The 24,005-nt window shown below is 40.1% G+C and overlaps 1 long non-coding RNA gene across 1 annotated transcript in view; it reads right to left on the bottom strand.

The window, feature by feature from the left end:
- Positions 1–2,072: 2,072 nt before the first annotated feature.
- Positions 2,073–24,005, bottom strand: part of LOC112959971 — a 78,097-nt gene continuing 56,164 nt past the window's right edge. Inside the window, exons 2-4 of the long non-coding RNA XR_003251681.1 lie at positions 11,601–11,655; positions 5,604–5,700; positions 2,073–2,496 (exon numbers count right to left, since the gene is read on the bottom strand). This is a non-coding gene — a long non-coding RNA (uncharacterized LOC112959971). The remainder of the gene's footprint in view (positions 2,497–5,603; positions 5,701–11,600; positions 11,656–24,005) is intronic.

Genomic DNA, 24,005 nt, shown 5'->3' with positions numbered 1-24,005 from the left:
TGCATCTACTAGTCCATATGTGTTCTCCCCAGAAGCTGGGCTGGTAGGAAAAATTGAGGCATTATGAGGCCATGAAAGTGTGTGGGAGAATAGATCTTGTTCTGGGACCATTTCAGGTTCACTGTGTTTCTGACAACTCTTGCAGCTTTATGAGGCAAGAAATTTGATAGAGGAATGGAAACACTCTGTATTGCATCTTCTCTGATTTTCTATGGGCTTTGATGATGGCTCAATGTGAGAGATTCTGCTAATTTTCCCCAGGAGCAGGGCATATTTGTAGCCTGTTTTTATTATTTTCTCACCCCAGCACAGCTGTGGGGCAGCAGCAGCAGGTTTTTAGCCAGAACTGGTATGGAGCTGCTATGGTTGTGGCTGGGTGCCAAGCTGCCCTGCAGACACGCTGACGTTGACATGGGCCAGAGGTAGCTGTGAAGTGTGGCATGCTATATGTTGCTCTCTGGCCTCTCTAAACCCTCCTGCCCTGTACTGATAAAACTTCTCAGGGAACTTTGCCATGGCAGGCCACAGTTCTGTTGGGTCAAGTCTAGTACGGCTGATGTGAGTCATGGAAGATAAAGACAGTAAATACGTAGGAACTTTTGCCTTTAAACTTGCTTAATACTGTCATCTGTTCAAAATTTAATAGGGAGAAGCTCCAGTCACAAGGCCTAAAATTCCTCTTAATACCTGAAATGGTCATTGGCCATAGGTCTGCAAGCACTCTGGGATAGCTACATTCGTATCACCAAGACTCAGGTCATCAAAGGTCCTTTCCATCATATTCCTTTGCCCACTGAACCAACTACATTCCACCTTGGAAGCCTCAGGAACACGCAGGAATCTGGAGGAAGCATTTTGAGTGTAAAAGGACGAGAGAAAGAAATATCAAAGAATAGAATAAAACTCAGGTAAGTTATTTCTATTTTAGAAGAGTTTGCTTTGTGAATTCTGACCTTTATAGGTGTGCTGGAAAGTGTAAGCTTCATTCACCCAAGACTTCATGAAGTGTCATCTAGGCTGTGTGTACGTGCCAATTCCCAGTTCTGCCGGGTGTGAAAGGATGAGGGAATAGTGGTTCAGAGATATTTAAAGAAAATCTGAAGGGATGCGTGAGAAGCTTGACAGAAAGGTTGCAATTTATTAGGCAACTGCTTGTTTTTATGCACCTGTAGAGACACTTCACCCAAGATTGATGTCATACTGTGTCTTGTGGTTGTCTACCCCGGAAATATGAATAAAAGTAACTTCCCCAAAACCAGTTCCTGTTTTTCTTTTCCATTTTCATTCTTTTTAGGTTTCTGCAAAACATGTGACTTGCAATGACTCATATCTTGATGAAATGGCAAATTCTGGCAAGATTTTTCTAGTCCTCTCAAATTCAATGTCACTTTGCTTCGATTTGACTATATGAGATACATTCAACCTTGTCATTTTTCAGTCCCTGGCCCTTGGAGATGACAGAGAAGATGAGGACTACCTAGCTGCCACCACGCAATGGGTGTCCTGCATCTGGCCAAGGGATGTAACACTGGCTCAGGATCAATATTGACACTCCTCATTACTCACACATGGTGACACTTCTGTCAAATAAGATGAAGCAAGCGAGGGCCACAGCTGTAAGAACAAGGTCAAAAGGACAAGAAAGCCTTACGCTTTTCTGAAAATGCAGAAAATGAAGATGCTCTGTGACCTAACTCATCTTGACCAATTTCCTCACTCGGGAAGTCCCCTTACCATTTGTTTGCATCTTAGGACTTTGACAAGCCTGGAAAATTTTTCACTACTTTATTTTTCCTTTGATGTGGCCTTGTATGAGAAACTGTGTGTCATCTTCAGTGCTGTTATTTCAGAGTGCAAAGGGAGGATAGACAGTCAGGAATAGGTGTTTAGGGTGGCATGTGAATGTGAAGTGCGTGTGAGATCTTCCAAAAGTGCTGAAGGGAAGCACTGCCATATCTGTGAGTCACTTCAAGTGTACTTGCTAAAGGGTAGTCACAGAATTGTTTGAATTTATTACCTGTAGATTCACTAAGCAAGAGTGCCTAAACTCATCAGAAAATTTCGCCGAAGTCTTCAGTGAAATTTCTGTTGTGAGAAAACCATCAGCATTGCTCTATCAATCCCAGCAACCAGATAACAGAGCTGTGAAGAAAGATTCCTCATCTGAAGAAGTGAAGATGAGCTGGAGAGGCAGCCACCTCTTTGAATTTCTATTTGAATTATCATAGCTCTTTTCCTTTTCCTCTTTTTCCTTTTCTTTTTCTTTATCAGTTCAGTGATTTAACTAATTTTCTGTTTTGATAGTTCTTAAGTGCCTTTGTTCCTTCAGAGTGCTTGACTTCAATGGCAGAGCAGAACTGTGTTTTCCTGATTTGGGGATTAGCGTAGTCCTCTCTCAGCACCGAGCCTCTTAAGGTCAGAGCCGCATGCAATTTCCTCCTAGGCATCTCATCAATGCCACACATCTTTCAAGCAGTCCTGCAATAAACATTTCACCTAGAAAAACCCAGAAGACATCCACTCTCCATTCCTCAAAATATTCTAAACCCTCTTAAAAGAAGGTATTTATTTCAAAAGACAAAAGGCAACATAAACCATCTTTTCTGTGATGCCTTTGCATCAGAGATAATTTAAGGTGATGGAGAAAGTAGATAACAAAATCAGAGCAAACTCAAAAATGTTTTACTTTTAAACTTATGCTCCAACCACAGTGACCATTATAAGATTTTATTCCTCTATGTTAATAAAGTTAACATACTGTTTTTGTTTCTATGCTACTACTCCTCCCGTCTCTCTCAGTTCTGAGGGGATTCCCTCCCTTGCAGGTTAATTTGTGTTCATACATAAAGAATGAATCTCTTGCTCTCAAGTAGCATTGATATCTGGTTGCGGTAACGATGAGTTTGAGATCCTAGCTCAGTCCAAGGTCACAATTTCTTCCATCTGCAAAGTGGTAGAACATACACATTCCAAAATTGTCTGCGACTAGAGATTAAATTCAATATAGCTGGCAGCTTCTCTTAGGCAGACCTGCAGCAGAACTGACCTCAGTGGCTGAATGAATCACTTGTCCCCCAGGGGCAGGAATGTTTCTTCCAGGACAGGATTGAAGCTGCTTTCTTATAAAAGCACTATCAGTCCCAAGCAGGGAGCTGGAAGCTGCCTAAGCCACACACCTGGCTTGGAGATAGTTCCTAGGCCTGCCAGGCATTTACCATTCAAAAATATACACTCTTCATCAACTTGAGTTGAACTTTGGCAAAGGGTGTAGCAGAGACAGAGGTGCATAAAGGAGAGTAGAGAAGGAAGGAGGGATTCAAGGGGATCACCTGGAAGATACTGTTCAACCCTTCACAGAACTAAATACTCAATTCTGCCAATTTAGGCTCTAGTGCATTTGTTTAATGTGCCAGAACTAGAACTGTTACCCTATGACAGTTTTCCAATTATTAGTTTCTAAAAGCATCTCATTAACAAGATTATCCAAGCATCTTCAAATGGAAAGAGTGAAAAGTACCCTGAAGGTAGAAAAAGGTGGAAAGAACAAGCTTGGTCCCAAATATAGAGAGCAATTGTCCTTCCCCAAATAGTCCTGTAAGTGTCACAGTCCAGTTTTGTGATGGGGCAAATGTCCTCCTTGTCTGGAAACATTCATCTGCCACATAGGGCCAGAAATAGCCAGGGATTGAGTAGGATATTTCAGCTCAGCAGCAAGGCAGACATAGATGGGAGCCCAGAATATTCGGAATTTCAAAGGTCAAGGCTGTGCTCACAGGGGAAGGAAAGAAGCAAGGAAACATGAGAGCATACGAAGGCTTGATGCATCCCATTGCTTTACCATGTTCTCAGCTGCAAGCACATAGAAGACCTAGTCCCATGCTGCTAGCTAGGTATGGACTTATTTAGATATTTATGCCTCAATCATGCTGAATCAAGGCATAAGTAAGAGTCACTTATCCTGTGGCTATGGCTAAGAGATGCTCCATCTGGGACTTAAATATTTTTGCATGCCTGATCCATACCTCCCATGTGCTAAGAAGCCTTTAAGCTCTTTTTAGCTGATGAGACATGAGCAGGTGGTCCAATTGTGCACAAAATGTCAGAATCTCTTCCCACGTACAAAACCTCTCTTAGAGAGACAGTCAAGCTATGCTGATAAACGTCAACTAGCCCCAGGCACCACCAACCCCCAAATCTCTGCTTTCAGTGCTAACATTAACTCTAATTATGTTCATCCTAAATCTGCTTCCAGTCTGTTTTCATTACCTTCATTCACGTTACTTTGCTATCACTTGTCCCTGCTTGCTGGTCTGATCTATGATCTGATCTATTAACAGATCTGATGCTGTGTATTTACACTCCTCATCAGCTTGCATGTGGCACTTGTGCTTTCCTTGACCCACAGGGTAGCTGGTATACTTCAGATTTCTTACAGAGGAGAAAGCAGCTTTGTGATTGTATTCAGAATATTACCAAAAGCCTGTTCCTCTTCTGCTAAAGTCAACAATGAAAACAAATATAATCTCTGATATGTCATCAATGGGAAGTTGTCCATTAGACTGCACAAACAAATAGCACGTGTTTTGATCAAGGGTGCAAATAAGGAATCTTTGTCTGCTCACTGAGAAGGACTGTGTAGCATTAACAGAAGTTTTGGTAGCTTAGAGCAACCGCCCAAAAAGGATATATATGCATTTTTTTTAAAGAAAATGCTCACTCTCCATTTAGCTGATCTTTCTAAAACCAGGGAAAAACAGTGATGTGCACACACTACATAGGAGAGAAAATAGCATTTTCTGCAGAGGAGTGGTCACACATGAAGCTGTGGGATAAGGAAGGCCCATTCTGATTTCCACAGACCATCTCAGCTGTCTGCATACTGGACAGTAGCACTGTTGGCAGGTTATATCAGGGAATGTTGCATCCCAAGGGCCATGAGTTTCAGATGTGAGCACCCGTGCCTCCCACCCTTCATCACAGGATGTGCAGTTGTTCTATGTTTCTGAAAACAGCATTTACCATTTAGATAACCATTTTACATCTGCAAGATAAAATACAGGAATATTCGCTTGATATTTTTGGAAGAGGTCTGGATACTTGTACCTTCTCCTGTGTCCACTGGCTATTGCAGGCTCAACTCTGAAATCAGCCAATAGACCAATTTCATCCCTACACTGTGTGTTATTCCCAATGTAGCTGCCAAAAGGATAAATCTACTCACTTCTTTAGAGTGTGGTAAGGTGCTGCGGGTGATCGTAATAAACTGAGACCTTGAATGGAAGGTGCTACAGATCTGTAGATCCTTATCTCTAGGCTGATTTTATAGGCATTTCTACAGTACTCAAGAAATAGATAAGGAGAATGGTATTTGGAACACATTTTCAAACATTCAATGTTTGGAATACATTTTCAACATTCTGTGTGCTATCACCCAGTTGGCAAAAGAGATGTATCTTTAAAGGATACTTAATGAGGTGTTGCTATCCCAACATAACATACAAGCTCATTATTGAGTTTCTGTGTAGTGCACTTACTGAAACAGAGTAATTCTCAGGCATTTTTAAATTTAATAAAGTCATTTCTAATATTTACTGTTCACTCACTTTCTTTTAGTTATCTGGTTCCTATTCAGCCCTTTTAATAAATCCAAGGATTATCCATTCTTCTGCGGTACCACGCAGGCTTTCACCAAGTTCTTTGCTTTACAAAATGAGAAAAGGATTACCAGCATCACTGGAGAAAGCACATTTCAACTGGCAAAGTAGAAAGGAGGTAAGCTCCTGAAAACATAGGGAATACTCTGTAATTTCCTTTCTTTGCATAGGAAAAAAAAAAAAAAAAAATCAACCAGGGCCTCCCTTTGAGTCCATACACTCAAAAGAAAAAGGAATAGAATTCCAGAATTCCTTTCCATTTCTTTTCTTTTTTTTTGGTAATAAGGTTGTTCTTGATATTTCCAGTGAGGAACCAAATTTCAAAACCCCCTTATTTACTTATTTATGCATCATAAGAGGGCATCCTCACAGAAAATCTGTCTTTTCTGCAATAAACACAGGTCACTACTTCCTCTATAAGCAAGGAGATGCTACTCGGTACATTTGAAGACCAATTATTAAGGGTGGTGCATAATACAGACACTACACATGACTTTCAAATAACCTATTAACATGTCAGAAAAACATTGTTTCTTCTTTGGTGTTTGAACCCACTATACTAGTTAATAGTCTTTGAATGCTTGAGCATCAGGTCAATCTTCAACTTCTAACAATACTTATGTGCATTTTATTATTTGGGGCATGTGTTACCTATCCATCTAAATTATGTTTTTTAGTCTCTCTTTTTCATTTTTCTATAGAAATAGGAACATGTCCTTCATTAATGCTAAGTCAAGTCAATGCTTATTGGGATAAGGGAGGCAACCATTCAGCAGAAAGAAGTATTTTGAATTCCTACTTTATTCAGTTACTTTCCTACCATCACACAAACATTCTCCTCCTGTTGTTTTACAGCATTACATTTGGACAAGAAACGAATGGAAGAAAAATGTCTTGGACCCAATCACACTACCATTGCACATTACAACTGATATGCGGAGTCCCCCATTCTGTAAAACTTAGCACTCTTCTTGTCGGACTCTCAGAGACTCAGCAAAGAGGAGAGTCATTCAGGGTTACTTTTGTGAGAGGATTAATGCCTTAATCAACTGGCTTGCTCAGAAGAAAAATTAGCAGATGCTGTGGAGTTTCAAGTGTCCTTCAAAACACCAGGAAAAATTCTTTATGCTCACTCAGATCAGATATGCATGTGACAGTCCCTATTCAGCCTGTGTTTGCAGTTTGCATATTTCTGTGTAAATGTGTGTCTTACAATTAGCTTGAGGATGTGCTTACAGTTGCTTTTACAAGTCCTCATTCTTGACAGTTTTACGGATGTTTGCACTAAGTAGCTTTTAGTGGCGTACTGGTGAAACTAGGCACCTTGTTTTCCTTTCTTAAAGGCCCTTGGTTCTAATACCTACAAAGACTAATCCATTTGCCTCTGCTAATCCAGTCTAAAAGTACTCCAGTGCACTTGAAAGGATGTCCTGTGAGCAAAACATCTCACCTTGAGAATGGGGAAAAACTTGTTTGGAGGGCAGTTTCCCTCCGAAGCAACCACTCCAATTGGCTAATCTATTTAGCAAAATTAATTAGAGGGCTGTGGATTGAGTTTCATGGCAGACTAAAGCCCAGCTTTCTCAAAGAAAGGAATTCATTGTGGAACCTTTGATGGTCTAAAGGAGGAGAGGTGCATTCATATGTTTTGGGTAACTCCCTCATCATTACTAAGACAAAATAAAAAGGCTTTAAGGTTTCTTTCACCAATCACCCCACAAGTTGGCAATTATATAGGATTACTAGTATCCCATAGACCCGAACTACGATCAGCTATTTTATTCACTTGTGTAATGCATTTTATGGTAATAACAAAAGAGCCCTCAGGCTATTTTGTGGTCCATACAGATCTTGAAGGAGGGGGAGTTCTTGTTTTTGTTTGTGTTTTCAGTGGGGGCGATAGGCAAAAGAGGGGTTGCTCTGCCAAGAGATTAGCATGAAAGAATAAAATGAAATGTTTCGGTCTTGTTCAGTTCTAGTCTAATCAAGCCTACTCTCAAATTAATGAGCTTTTACCGGGAGAAACATCTCTCGATGCTGGAAGGCAGCAGTAAAGCTATGCACTCCTATTTCGAAAAAATGTAAAGCAATATCCTTTTTGGCTCGAGATAAAACAGTGAAAGAAGCATTTTTCATCTTTTAGGGTTTGATTTAATGCTACACTGACTAGCTGGGTTTGTGTTTATTGGAGGCATTTTTCTAGAGAGCTGAACAAATTGCCAATAATTTGAGGGTTAGTATTCTGGTCTACTTTGGCTCACGGTGAATGAAAAATGTAGGACAAGGAAGTCTAGCAAGAGCAAATAAATTCAAGTTCTTTTCTAAAAAGGAAAGGACTTCCTAATACCTCTTCACATCATACGATCCCTGTTAAGTGCCACGGTCTCTTAGCACTTCCTTTTTTCTCTTCCGGAGCTGTTCCACATTGTTCCTGCTCACTATGGAAGTGTCATTCAGCTCCAGAGCTAGCAGTCCTTCCACAATGGGCAAAACGTTTCCCTGAGATATATCATGTATTAGTGGCTCATAAGGCCTAGGAATGAGGAGCTCCTCATTTTAACCCCAGTTTGGGTTAAAATGTAGGTACCGCTTTGCAAATGTCTAAGAGCTCTGCATGCTGGTGTCGAGGACAATACTGCATGGCAGAAGCCTGTATGTGCCAACAGATTCAGTTCACCTGGAGGAACTCCATGCTGCTTTAAGCAAAATGCATGCATCTTACACAATTAAACCCACACACGGTGCTACAGTAGCAAAAGTTGAGGCTGAACGATCTCACACTTGCACAGTACGAAATGGAAATTGAAGGAACATGTACAATTGTTATTTGCTCCTTTTGTATGCCTATTATAGTCCTTTTATGTATTATCTCAATGCATTATATTTTTCCCACTTCATTTAACACAAAGGATGGCTGGAGCTTACTGAACCTATGTGTGGTTTGTATTCTCTTGTAACCTCATCATTTCACAAGTGATTTCAGGTCTTATCTACTGTTCTCTATATACAACCATTGTACTAAACCCAGGTGTGTCCATATATCCTTTGAGTTTCCAATTATACTGTTTCCAATTATACTAGTTTGAGAATGTTTCACAAACATCAGTTGATCTTTACAACACCTCTGTGAGATAAGGTCTGGAACGATTAAGCCCAAACTTGTCACATTTTCTAATATGATTCACATAGAGGATGACTAACTGAATATCCCACACTTCAATAAGACATGAAAATACAACCCTTTTTGTTGCTGATCTAAATGAGAACTTTATTTTTCTCAAACTGGATCTTTTTGTGTCTCAGGAGAATTTAGGAGAGGAGGAATTCACCATTAGTGAAGTCATATGGAAAGTGTGTTCTAAGTTATTTATTAGAATCACATTGGAACTCCCTGACAGACTCCAAGAGAAAGTCTAGGACTCTGGTCTGGGACTCAGCCTGCTCAACCTCATGATCATCTGTGCTCTTCACAGAAGTCCCTGCTTCCTATACTGTCTGCATTCCAGCTCTTCTGGGATGAGTGAGGCAATGGCCTGCCTAACAACAGTCTCCTTCAGTACATAACCATGATTCATTTCCTCAATACCATTCTCATACAGTGCTAGAGGCCAGAATGCCAGACACTACAATTCAGTTCTTTTAATGTTTGCTAATGAAATACCCTTGGATTATTTTTTTAAGAAGAAAAATGAAAAAAAAAAAAAATCAACACGGTTTCCTACTGGTAGAAACCTATTGAGTTTCACTTACCCAACCAGTAGGACTGGATGCTTCAGAGAAATGAGGCATACTTCTGCCATTTGAGCTGAGAGGAACTGATAGCAATATATAGGCTGTGTTTTCCTCTCTGATTGGATCTTGATAGGGGGGACAAGGCAAAAGTGGAGAAACTGGGCTGTTTTCCAAAGCTGGAAAGGGGTGTAATGGCATGCTCCTAGCCTGTTAACCCATCCAGGCTCAATCCTCTCCTCCTGCCACATCCCAGCCTGCATCTTTCTTCTCTAGATACCCATAAGCAGTTTCATTTTGACCTCTTTACTGTAGGGCTAGTTGAAAGAGAGGGAGAGAAACTCCTTGTTCCATATCTGTATTGAATGACCTTCATCAACCCGGAAAACCAGTCACAAAAGCAAAGTCCTACTGTTGAAGTCTTTGGCAAGGAGATTACTATGATATCCTCAAAAGCTTAACAGTCTGAGAATGTGCAAACAGTGATACTCAATGATGTGAAAAGTCACGTTCTGCTTGTCAGTTGAGCTCCCCAGCTCAATTTAGTCTAAAAGAACTGCAACTTCCAGATGAAATAGTTGTAGAAAGTCTTTTAAACTGCTCAACTTACTTTTTTTCCCCACGCTTCATCCTTTTCAAGAGAGAAAAAAAAAGAACTACTTTTGTGAGATTATTCCCCAAAATACTAAGGCATAAAAACATATCCAATATGGAAAATTACAGTCCAGATTATCAGGATTCTTTACTAATTATTTATGATTTTGCCAAACAATAATAGAGACAGACAAGTCATTGCAGGACTAGCTAATAGGGTCTAGCTAGCTCCATCTAGAATGATTTGAGTATTCAATATTGTCTTGCAATGTTACCTTCTACTTGTGCTCAGAAAATGGAACTTCACATGAGTAAACAAAATCATGACATACTACAGTTGTATTTTAAATAAATGTCTTTACACCTGAAAGATGCTGGAAAGATGGAACTCAACAAGGAAGTGTGTTTTCCCCGGAAGCTATGCTCAAAGACTGCCTTCCTGCAGGGTATGGCTGAAAAATGACAGCCTGAAAGCTGCAGGTGAGCCGTCTTTATTGTGGACTGAAGAGTAGAGACTGATAATCTGCAAGGCAGGTAGATACCAACTCTATTTTAAATTTATAAAATGAAAAATGGAGTGCAGCAGCAGATTTCCCGTGGGAAAAGGTTGGGAACAAGAATTAAATTAGCAAGACTGCAGGTCAGCATGAAGGTGCAAACATTTGCAGGAGGGGACAAATCAAAATCAAAATCTCTTTCATCGAAAAGCTTTTCTCAAATGCAACAAGTGTTCTTTTCAAATAAAATTTCCTCTTATTTATCTACCTCAACCACATAACCTTTTAATTACACCATACACAGCTCCCTAAAACTGAAAAACTCCAAAAAAAAAGCCTTTTCCAAAATGAAAGTCCTATCAATTTGCCCTTGTTCGCAGCACGCGCTTCTCTAGAGAAAGAAGCAAAATCAAGAGTTCAAAGCAGAGGACAGACATTAACACACCTGAAATGGTTTAAGGGAGTATTGTTGTTGTTGCTGCTGTTATAATTAAGTCTTAAAAGAGTCTTACAGCAGCCAAATCTTACAGCAGCTTAGAGACTCAAAAGCACAGAAAAGAAATTTTAGCTGGAAGACTGTCACATCTTTCTCTTTCGTTACCTTCACTTTGATGGCATCTGACACATTTTTCTATTTGCTTTTCTATTTGCTTTCATGACAGACATGAATCATTCACACACAACAGTGCCACTCAGACTGGCAAAACATCTCTGGCTTAGCTTGTCCCATAGCCTTTTTATGAGGCTGTCTATCACTGCACATAGTTGGCAATTGTCTGTGGACTACCACAGATCTGTTTCTGATCATATCGTCCAATTATACTGCAAATGAGAACTCCTAATATGGGGCTATCAGCAGACAAATTGCTTAAGCCTAACAATGCCACATGAAGAAGTGTAAACAACTGGAATCTGCTCCATTTAAGCAATGCACAATGCCTGTATTGTGTGCCCAAAACAACAACTGGAAGGATCGTTTCTGGATTTTTAAGCCTCTCTGTTGCCAAACGTGAATGGGAAAACACACAAAAAAGGGAATGTTTTAATGCATCCAGTAACACCACTTCAAATTGAAGCAGGATTATAGCAAACAGACCCCAGTACTTGGGAAAAAAAGATGCCTTACCCTTGAAGTTCTCCCTGTGAGCCGTTTTGGGAAGACCAGGAGGGCTGAGCACAGGCTGTAAACAGGAAAAAAAACAATGTCATCGCTTATAGCTTGAATTTATCTGCACAACCAAACACAAGACTGGTAAGTTGCCCTTAGGTGTCTCCCATAGCACTAGCTCTTCCTTGGCCATAGTATTTATACGTATACATATGTATATATACACATACAATATATACATATATATAATATACACATGTGTGTGAATATATATATATATACACACACATATATATACAGGACGTTCTTGCAAAAAAATGTGAACCAAAGCACTCAATTGTGGTTAAGAGTCACTTTTGGCCCCTGGAGGAAGTGTAACATCTTCAACACGCGTTTTCATGTTGGGGACTATTTATATACACAATCACCATAGAGAAAACCTTAATAGAAAATATGTGAAGTGGATGGACGAATGGAAATGGGCTCATCTATTCTCTAAATTTTCAGCCACCAATCTTGAATATGCTGAAGAGGAAGGTTTTCCATTAAATAGGAATGGCAGCATTTGAGCATAATAAAGCAAGTTGAGTTGGAACCCTAAAGACTCCACAACTTAAATAAATAGGTTGCTTGATGAATCAAAGTATTGGTTTTTTGAAGGGGGATCTTTAACATTTGATAATTTTCTTCCTGAACATATTGAAACAGGGAATGGAAATTCCATTGCATGAAGAGATGGGGATTCCAGCAATTATGTTATTCCCATACAGAGCAAAACTTATTTTCTTTCAGATGAAAAGAATTTGCTTTCACAGAAATTAAATGCTATGTTTCACTCATGACTGTTTCTAATCTAATAGAAAGCATAATGTAGTACTGACTTATAAAAATAAATGACAAAAATTCAAAATAAAATAATACATCTGATTTTTTTTTTTCCTAAGTATGGAGCTAGTTTTGGATGTTTTGCCATTACTGGAACTTTTTCATCACTTTTTAAAATGAAATTTCCCCAAAAGCAATATGAGCTCACATACTGCTTTTTATTATTATTATTTTAGTGCTACTGCGTTTTACTGATGGAAAAAAAAAAGACACCCCTTCTCCATCAAAGTTTTTTTCCAGTGAGCACTGTTCCTGAGTCAAGTAGGAGTGTGTCTGAAAATCTTCCAGATGGAAGATTTCTTATGTATCATCAGGGAAAAGGAGTCTATTAAGGCCAAACTCTGATACAAGCTTTTTTTTGTGGAAATAGACTTACTCACTGGCACTAGCCAGTGAATATGAAGCTTCTTTAACATAGTTTGGTCTCAAAAAAAGAGAAGCCCCCAATAAATAGGTGCAAAAATTTAAGTGTATGTATGTATATGTGCACTTGTGTATATATATAAACACAGCCACCCTGTTTACTATTCCTGGCAATCAAGAAAAGTTATTTAGATTATCAGCTTAAAAATATATACTAGGTCATCACACTGAATATACATTATAGCTATAGCTGTATGATTTTCAGGTGTTTTTAGTGGCTTCCACTTCTTTAATGTTATTTTTAAAACAGCATTTCTCTTTATCTTATGAGAGAGAATTTTAAAATCCTATGACCAGATATATCAACTTAATTTTGATACAAGTTAGCAAGATTATATTTGCCAAGAAAAGCAGCATGGGACTTGCCTCTCACTAAAAGCTCCCCCCCACACCTATTATATTGAATGTGAAAATAATATTCACCTGATGGAAGCATGACAATTTGTGGGTTACAGAAGTGCCCAAACCAGCAAAAGCATTAAGGAAGTTGCAGTAAAAATAAACCAATGGTTTCTCAAATATAATTAATTATCATCACAACTGCAACATTCTTTTGGGGAAAATCGTAAAGAGAAAAATGCCTGCATTGCCGAGCATCAGAAAACGTCAGCCCAGACATTATCTGAGAATCTTAGTCTGACAGTACGGCTTTAGAGACAAAAACTCTGTGATCATGTATCAAAACACTGCAAAGAGATGATTGCTGTGCCAGAATGAGAGCCAGCCCTACCAGATGTGAAACACAACAAGCTGGTGTGATTCAGTCTGTTCCTATAAACAAGATGCAATGGAAAGAGGTTGCATAATTAACCCGCTGCCCTAATAAACAGCATTTAATATGCCATCCATTTAAAATTAAATTGCTGTCAAAAGCGGCATTTTTATTTCTAGTTTTCATTTGTTTTCAAAGCAAAGCCCTGTCTGCGGTATTGCCCGAGGCAGTGACATTAACTGTTCCAAATGTGGGGTTTTGTGGCCTGATTTACAGTGTTACAGAATGGCCAACATAATATTGCCATTTGTGCGACCTGGATACAGCTGGGAAACACTCCGGATCATTCTGGAGTAGGGAGCAACAATGTCTTATGTCTCTTTAGGCCACCTGGATCCTGTCAGGCACAGACCTAAACTAAACCAACCTTCGTACAAGAGGCCTACAGGCCTCACCATGTCTACCCTTCAATTAGAGGCCTAACCATGCCAGGCCTAGGTTAGATCCACTCCTTCAAATGAATTAAAATTGAATTGTAAAAAATTGTGGTATTATTATTTGCTTTTTGGTAGCTGCTAGGAGCCATTTCACTGTGTAATCAGAAATCACAGTCCAGAAGAGTTTACAGTCAGACTAAAGATAAAGAATATCACAGAACGAAGAAAGAAACTAGCAGAGAGCAGTGTCCCATAATGTGTTTTCTTATATATCTCAATTGATCCTAGAGTTGATCCATACCATTTAAATCCCTCCTTCAGCTACCAGAGCTTTGGCAGGAATCTGGGCCTCTGACACTGGTTTCCACACCTTGCAGATATGACAGTATGTTATAAGGTATATAATGTTGCTTAGGAATATAGGGTATGTTACCGTGTTTACAATCTGAACAGCCCAGTAAGGTCTGTACACGTCCTGTCACTGAGGGAAGGCGCTTGTCTTGGTCTTTTATTAAAAGCAGCACAAGCCAAAGTTCTCTTTTCCCCTATGCTTTGGACTTCACCTTACCTGAATCCAAATTTCAGAAGCAAATACGGTCTCGAGCACAACCTCGGCCTTCACTTAAGAAATAATGCCAGTGCCAGAGGGCAAACTCTTTGGCTGTATCTCTACCAGAGGCTGGTGACTGAAGCAAGGCCAAGGGCTCCTGAGAAGCTATACTCTGACCTGGACCACACAAATACACTGATAACAGCACTGCCTGTTAGACAGGCCTGAGTGTTTCCTGTGACACTGACTCTGAGAATTTCAGCAGTTAGCAGATCTTCAAAATAGCACCTCTCCAGATGAGGGAAAGCATTAGAGAAAGCGTCTAGGTCATGAACCATTTGACAATTATCTAACTTTAGTCTTTTTTTTTTCTCTAACCTATCCAGGATAAACTCTAATAAACACTCATGTAACATACATTTCATCCAGACTAGTAAATATTTATTCTTCCAGGGGTTCAGAGCCTAGCAGCACTAGATAATTGAAGTTATTCCTGTATGTCCTGGCAGTCTTAGGCTAACCCAATGCTACCACATGTTTACTTCAGCTCTGACATGCAAGACCACCCTTCCCTATTTATCCTCCATTCCAGCCATCATGTGAGAAAAGAATGCCAATCACACCGAACTGTGGGGAGCTTGTGGTAGGGTTTGTGTTGTGGTGACAGCTGCCCTTTGGAATCAGGGAAAAGAGTCTTTATAGGTGGTCTCTGAAAAGGATAGATTTTGTGGTAGGTAGAAGTACGCCTGGCATTTTTGATATTCAAGAGGACAGAAATATGGTTGAATTTGTTTCTAAAAATGGCGCAGTGGAATGTACAAGCAACAGGTAAAACTACTGCAAATAGTATTTACTAATAATTACTCATTAACACATTTTATCTCTTCACAGTTGGTAGGCAAGACTAAGAATTATGAGACCAGGTGTTGTTTTGAGAACCTCAGAACAATAAATTACTACAAATCTTCAGCTGTGTCTATAGTGTCATATCCTTTGCAGTACTGGATGCATTGTTTTCCACTGCTCCATGATAGCAGAAATCCATAAAGAAACCATTCCTTACTATAGAATTCTACTTCATTTCAGATTGGTTCCTATACAGTGCTTATCACGAGAGTATAAAATATTTCCCTTTTGAAACAACATAAAATCACTGGCATTAAAGCCCTAGTAATTAAAGCTCATTTGAGATGGAATGGCCACAGAGTTGTAAGCCTCATGAGAAAATTCCTAAGGCTGTCTTTTACAAAGAGCTTTGATCAGAAACTCTTTCCAGAAATGGGCAGCTGAAATGTTATAAAGACAATCTCCAGGCAATCTTAATTCATGTAACATTGATTTACTTAGGAGCTCATAGCTCAAAATAGCCTTTGATGGCAATAGCTTATCTCATCAAATCTGATAAAGTCTGAGGATAGATATATAGCTACAATTAAGATAAAGCAAATACTGCAGAAAGCAAAGAAGAAAACAACTCTGCTCAGAAAACAGCCACTCCTTAATGCTACTGCTCTTATACCGCATACTTCATATTGAGACTCCTTTCTGACTGAAGGATTTGTAAGTAAGCTCCAAGGAAAAGAAACCAATTCTGGGAGACTCCCCATCATATCTGAGTTCCTTCCAGTGGCGTATTTAATAGCCTAATTAAAATCTGTCACCACTCTCTTCTTTCACATCTTCTTGGGGAAGGAAGCTACATGGTGGCCTTGTATCTTGGGAGGCCAGGGGTAAACTTGAATGGTAGGATCTGGATTCTGTTGGAAATGATGAATTTCTGAAATCTTAATTAGTTTTGATTTTGCTATGTTTTTATATTAGAAAAGTCTAGGTATTTGGAGGCAAAACTGAGAACATTTGTGAGGATTCCAAGTTCTTGAGAACTCATCTCACCTTGGTCTAGGGTCTAGTGGGGAGGCAAAAGAAAAGTGAGGCAGATAGGAATGACACTGAGGCTGTAAAGACAATGCTACAAACAGAAGTGGTTCAAGCAATCCTGACAATGGCAGTCTCCTGACTCTTGAAACAAAAACTGAGTGTCAATTATAATGTCTTCTACAAGAATACTGAAATCCTTCCAGAACCCTCTTTTAGAGCAGTCAGGGATCGTAAGGTATTTCTTGTTAGTGGTATCCCTCACCACCTGAACACAACCAATGTACAAACCCCCGCTCAATCCACCTAGTTTAACTAAAATAACATGATGGTGAAAAGCAGAGCATTTCCAAGTGGCAGACTGAAGGTCACTTGTGCTATCCCATATAGGGGATGCAGTTTCTCATTTGTTTTTCTAATCACCACACAAAATGGATATTATTTGCTGGGAAGCATCCACTCAGAGAAAGAAGGTGAGAAAGGGGAACATCAAATAACATTGCAACACTATGAAGTTTCCAGGTCCTTCATTTCAGAGGTATTCGGCAAAGCTCATTGAAATCTGGAATTTCCCTTGGAAACCAGAGATATTAGAGCTTTCTGAATTTTGTTTTCAAACCGAACTGGAAACAGGACATGCCAACGTAAAATGGAAAGGTGGAAATACCAAGTAAATTTGCATGAGAACAACCTATCGAAAGACATGTTTCGACATGACTCTAATCTCATGCAAGGTCACAGTGCTTTGCTTCCACAGAATTGTTTAGACTTTTATGAGAAAAAAAAAAAAAAAAAAAAAAAAAAGAGTTTTGGAGTGAAATTAAAATATTTTGTTCTCACCAAAACGTTGTCTTTCAATAATTCCATGTTGAAAATACCATCTTGGTCATAGCTTTCCCTTGCTGAGTAAGTATAGTCTATTGGAAAATTTCCACAACAATCACAAGCCCATTTCCAGTTACATCTGTGAAGAGAAGCTTTGCACGTGCTTACATGTGTGCGGGAGGAGAGCCACAGACATCTCATTACAATTCCAAGCTGTTTAATCTTTTGTCTAAATAAAAATAGATGAGTGAATATCAGTAATTTCCTCTGTCTCTCTGGATGAGGAGAGTTTATCTGAGAAAGGGAAGGCTTTAGGATTAGGGCCAGTCACTGACTCTGTTTCCAGGCTATCTGCTCAGGAAGGCTCGTGAGCTGTTCAGAGATAACGCCTTGTTCATATTTGGCTCAACGAGCACAGCTCCAAAGGGCATCCCACATCAAACTACAGCGTTCATTTAAAGACACAACAGCCCAGCTGTCCTGCTCCATACCACTTCTGGTGCAAGATGTAAAATTTCCCATGAGCTTGGACTGACAAAAGAGCCTCTTCCCTCCACTTTTGCTGTGTTGTCCTAACTTTCACATCTTTCATTCCATGCTGATTTGGAAAGCTCTGCAAGCACCTTTCCCTTCCTGAGCTGACAAGTTCAGTGAAACTGGAAGCTGTGGCTTGCCTTCTCCGAGACAGAAGAATGAGAAGCCCTCCCAAAAAATAAGGAAAAAGAATCCCTCCAAATTTGGGAGAATTTCATACCGGTTCACATGAGCTTTTGTTCCCATTGACCATGGCACTGCTCTTATCTTGTCCTATAAAAATTATCGGTGTTTCCTTCTGCATCCATCTTTTCTTTTTCTCCCTCTTGGACTCTGGGGGCTTACTCACCTACCAAAGATCAAGAGGATGACCATTCCAGCCTTCTGAAATGGATCCAGGCGCAGCAGTATCCTCATATGATCCCAGCTTTCTACTGTCCTTGTCCAAGTCTTTAAGCTAAAACAAATATCCCATCATGGTGGCAAGCTGACATCAACAGATAAAGATGAAACAGCTCATTAGGAAAACTCAGAAGGGAAGCCCAAAAGTTTGGATTGCATTACACAGGCAGTCAAATACTATCAAACTAAAATGCCCCCCAGACAAGGTCTCTATTACACTCTCATTATGCCCTTAAGGATTAAACCTCATCCTTAAACTGGGCTATTCTCCTGCTCAATAATATCATCACGTACAACTTTGCTAAGCTACAACTATTTGCAATTGCTTGACTGAAAAGCCCTTTCTTCTTCACATTTCCATTCAGTTTCCTCGCATTGTGAGGACACTATAAATAACTGAGCATTTAATGTCAGCTGGTACAAATGCCAGCCACTTCAAACAAGCTGACCTTTCTTGGGGATTCTGACCAATCTTCAGTAGACGACAGCTAAAATCTTTCAGGATTTTTCATGGTAAGGTATATATAAAAAATACTAGTTGCTTGTGTGAGCTCCAAATGCTTTCTGGCTTATTTAATCTGGCTCTGACACTTTGTTCTGTGGTTAAAAAATGAAAGTAACATCCCAGTTAATGATTTCTGATGAAGCCCATTATTCTCACAGCTATTTTTAAACACCAAGGAAGGTGAATCAAACACACCTACAAGACTAATATTTTAATAAACTCACAGAGACAGTGGTCTGAAGCCAGAGTGTTTTTCCTCTGAACACTTGCTTTTAAATGAAACTGTCTGAGGTTACCTCAGCATTCCTTTGCCTGAATAAAGTAAAAACTAGAAAATAAAATTTCTGGTGTCTACTGAAGTTCATCTTCAGCTTTAAAAGAAAAAAAAGAGGAAAAATGGCTTCAGCTTCATAATTAGCAAAAGTTGATGAGGATAATACTGTGGAAGGAATTAAATGAGTATGAGATTTCCCCTTCTTCCTCACACTTGCTAAATGGAAGATGATAATGTTTCTGCCTCATTAATATATTGTAAGAAGAGTCATGGGGATCTAACCTTGATGAAGGGATATCCATTTAATCCTGCTATAGTTCATACTACAATATAGAACTAATTATGCCTCTGTGAGCAAACTAAAGTTGATTCCTTTCTTAGCCACTGCAACTAGAAAATTAATGAGAAAAAAATTGAAATTGCAAAATAATTTAGCTTGTGCCTTGCTTTCTAGCTGTGCTAGAAGCTATCTTGAAATATCAAGAGGACTTTCACGTCTGACATCCTCCTGTTCCTTCACTTAGCTGAGAGCTTCACTCTCAGATGCCCCATTTATAGGAAATGTAATGCAGAAGATCACAGTTTTCACCCACAGGGAGAAACAGATAAGGGATGTAAAACCTGGGAAATAAATGACTCTGTTCACAGAGTGTGGCAATACCTGACAGGAGTGGGAATTGCTGTACCTCACTCACTGGAGCTGTTAAGTTTCTTTAGCCACTTTGCAACCTCTCCTGAGGAGAGTGCCTTTCAAATACAGACCCCCATTTGACTCAAGATGACAAATCCCCAAAATATACGCAGGGAGCACAAACGGATCTTGGTCTAATATACAGTGCAGAATTTTACCATGTCCTTTCTGGGGTTCCCTCTCTCCCATTTTGTCCCTTTAGAGCTTAAACACAAGTTCTGACTGTTACAGTTTACTGAGAAGCGGCCTAGGAGGTTTTTGCTATTTTTCCTCAGGTTCCCTAGTAGTTTCTGAGGGAAAAAAAAAACCACATCTGAGCTAGCTGAAGCCCTGGGGAGCCTGGCGTGGCTCCCTCAAGCTACAGCCCAGCCAGGGCAGACAACAACACTCGTTCCATACCCCAACTCCTGTTCAAGCTGAGCTTGCCGGTGGTTACCTGCCATGATGGAATGAAGGACTTTTGCGGGGGCCACCAAGACCCAAAGCAGCAGCTTAGGGTACTTTATCAGCCTGGATCTCTCCTGGCACAGGGCAAAAGGAAACAGTTAAAGCTCTGCCGAGGCAATACCTGCAGGGAATGGGGGGTTGTCCAGCAGGTCTGCGTCCCTGAGCTCCTTGGCCTGGTGCGGGCCTAGGCCAAGTGTCACGTCTCTACTGTCGCCGCCTTTTATCTGTGCTAGAACCGCTATTGTCCACGCGCTCCGCAGGCCCAAATCCACCCCGAAATACAGCAAAATGCTGCAAGATTGGGTAATGGCCGGCAGTGAGGAGCCAGCAGCTGCCTTGGCAGCCACACCAGCTAACTTATGGGAAAGGGCGACGTTTGTCACTTCTTGCAGGCACGCTGCGAAGTTAAGCGGAAAGCTTTTAACAGCCCCTCGGTGCTGAGCCTGCAGATACAGGCTGATAGAGAACGTAATAAACTTTCGGCATATGATCTAACTGCGTAAGACATCCAACGTGTGTCTCAGCAGAGCCGAGTGGAATCAAACACACCATTCAGCCCAGACCACACACAACAAGATAACACACATGACTAATTTTGATGACTGATTTCATATAAATAATGCACTGAGATGAGTAGGTGCAGCGTAATATCCCTTCGTTCCTTCCCTTTAATTAACTTTTCATTGAGACTCCGACTGGAAGTGGCTTATTAATAACGTGCTAGCTTTTTACTGCTTAGATTAAAAGTACATCCTGTCCCCAAAGCAGTGAGAAACTGCAGGAAGCTCGGGGAATAGCCTTCCTGATGCCATTCAGAATAATGCTGACATTATAGCTCTTAGCTGGGTGGCAAGGAAAAAAATAACAGGTGTAGATAAGGAGTGGGACGAGTACAGTATTATGGTAGCTCCACGTTGTAAATTGCCATGGGAACCAAACAGTTTTGTTCTAGATCAGTTTTGCCACCTACACAAAAGGAGAATAAGAAATAGATAACCCTCCAGCTGAGCTCTGTTCCTCTGATGTCTGGCAATGTTTAAATGAACTCATGAAGGAAGTGTTGAGTAGCGAAAGACAAATGACCTTTTCCATCTGGGAAAGGTCTTAAAATCTTAAAGCTACAAGGGCCATGTTTATCGAAAGGGAAAGAAGGGGAAAATGCAGGTGAGGAGCAGAGGAAGCAAATGCACATTTGCGGACGCAGGATGTGAATTCAAAGAGGGTGGCAGGATTTAGGGGAGCCAATGACCTTCAGGAAATTGATCTTGGTGCTGATGGATGACTATATATAGGACACAAACTAGTAATTCAGCTGCTGGCTCTTCACTGTAGAAAAGGCGAGACTTCCTATTCCTCCAAGGACAGAAATTTTGAATGGTTTTGAAAGAGGCAATTTTAACACTTTTTAGACCTTTCCCAAGGATTTCCAAATATGTTGCAAATGAAGCAGGCAGGTAGGGCAGATAAGTCCTCCCATCTGTCTCTGCCGATGCAAAACCTGATACATGAAGATGTGACATGACTTGTCCCATAAAACCTCCCAAAGAGGGACTCTCCTTGTTCGCTTCTCAAGTATGTGATTAACCACAAACCATCTTTCTCTTTTAATAAGTTCCACCTGCTTTCTAGCCGGAATTATGCAGAACCACAGATTTCATGTATTTTTCAATGTTAAGCCATCGTTTAGTCCAAGTTTACCCCAAACAGTGCCCAGAGTCTCTTTAAGAGCCTGTAAACCTGAAAGGATCTGTTTGTGATCTTGGGCTGAGATTCAAATTTTTCAGGAAAAATGAAACAAGAACAATTTTTTTCATTACTTCAATTTTCTAACTTGGGTCTAACATTATATACTAGAATGTGCCTGAAAGGCTTGAGTGGAAGGCAACTTGCAGATTTCCAAGTCCTTTTTCCGTTTCAGCCTTGAATCCAAATTTTGACTCTGCTAAGGTTGGCAGCCCTTCTGTGCAGCTTTCTTCATACTAAAATCCCAGATATTATTTGGTTTGAGGTTTTTAGGACACATTAGCAGTTACAGGTAATTTTGCAAGATCTGTCTGTTGCCCTTCTGCCACACCATGGTATAGTGGAGCAAAATACCACTAAAGCAATATTGAATATGAGTAGGAGAAGCTAGTAACAGCAAGCAGAGAAAGCAAAAATAAATAATAAAAGGATTACCCATTATATGGAATGCTTCCCAAGGTTCAGTAGGACTGTGGGAAAGAACCCGTAATCCCAGGTTTCATTCAAACAATTGCTGGGAACAAAGGCACCTGTATTAAAATCAAGGTTGTTGATTTTGGCAAATTAAAATCAAGTAAGAATTGAAAAGATGGTACAAATCTGATTATCACTAGGCATATAATTCTTAGCATGCTTCACACATCCTCTCCGCCCATCCCATGTACATCTTGGTGTGACCTGGTCTGTTCTGTTTTGCACTCCATCATTTTCTCTGGAGTTAAAGCTGAGATCTGAAATAGCCATCAGATGGAAAAAGGATGGGTGTGAGAGAGCGCTCTGTAGTTGGAGGGAGCAAGCTTCACAGGGGTAGCCCTCGTACCTGCCAAGTCTCACCACAGTCTCCTGTCCCCTGCATCCTTTTGGATCCCCCTATAAGAAAAATGTAGTCATATGTTTGGTTAATTTTGAACTAAAAACCAACTAGAAGGCAAGCAGAGTCAATAGTACTAGTTTAAATTAGAAGTTCTCCAGTATATGGAAAATGTCCTTGGCCTAGCTTCTCAGCACCTGGAAATTCCCATAACTCCCCTCAATCCATAGCCCATTTTAAAAGAGCTAAGCATCTTCCCCAGTGCTTCTTTCTAAAGTTATCAAGAAATGCAAGATGGGAAAATGAAGACATACTGAATCAAGAAAATGTTAAGGCAGTAGGAATAACCTCTCTAAAGATCAGGAAGAAGTGAGCTAGCAAAAAGAAAATGAGGGCACAGACACAGGGTCCTTCCAAGACAAGGTGCAGATAAACTGGGGAACGTTGCACATCTCCTGAAAATAAAATGTAGCACCTTAACATGTCCCCAAGATCCAAAGCATTTTACAAGCAGAATGAAGTGCTACCAGCTTAAATGTTGGTCACTACTGAATTACAGTTCACGCAGCTATAGCTTGGAGGGAAAAACAGCATGTATTCCATAGCTGCTTAGGACATAGAGTAGAACACAACATGGCCATTAAAATAACAGGAGGAATTTCTGGTAGGCAGAGTGTAAATAGACGAGTTGGCTGGTGGCCAGAACATGGAGGTTAGTCATCTCCTTTTGCAAAGAGTGCCGTCAGATTCTCAATGACTAAAAGCATTCAGGACCTTGAGTTTACGTCTAATCCAAAGGATGGATAATAATGTTAAAGAGGAAATATCAGAGGCGAGTATGATCATAAGCAGGGAGGATATGCAAGCTATCTTCTAGATAGGGAGAAAAATTGGAGCTCCAGGCACTGGCCAAAACAAATACAAGTCACCATGACTGGATGGGGGTCATTCCAGGCTACTATACGCATTACATCAGGAATTGACGTTGCCCTCAGCATGGCTTCACAATGTTTTGCTTTAACACTTAAGTGTCACTGAGGGAACGAGACAAAAGGCTGCACCCACGATCAAAGAAAGGCAAAAAAGTAAGCTCAGGGAGATAGAAATTAAGAGACTGATCTCGCTTGGGGAACAGTTAAGAATTATTTATCCAGGATGAACTAATGGATCTTTATTTTTAGAGGAAAGCTTTAGGGAATTTTAAGTTTCCCGTTCTTAGCTTGTATTTAAATAATAAATAAGTATCTGTCTGAGTTCTGGGGAAGGTTCAAGACAGCAGTTCACCCTGTTGCAGTCCAGCCACAATAAG

This window comes from Nothoprocta perdicaria, unplaced genomic scaffold, assembly GCF_003342845.1.
Source record: "Nothoprocta perdicaria isolate Ctin4 unplaced genomic scaffold, notPer1 scaffold_12, whole genome shotgun sequence".
NCBI classification, from domain to species: Eukaryota; Metazoa; Chordata; class Aves; order Tinamiformes; family Tinamidae; genus Nothoprocta; species Nothoprocta perdicaria.
This window is presented reverse-complemented; position numbering and strand designations above follow the sequence as displayed.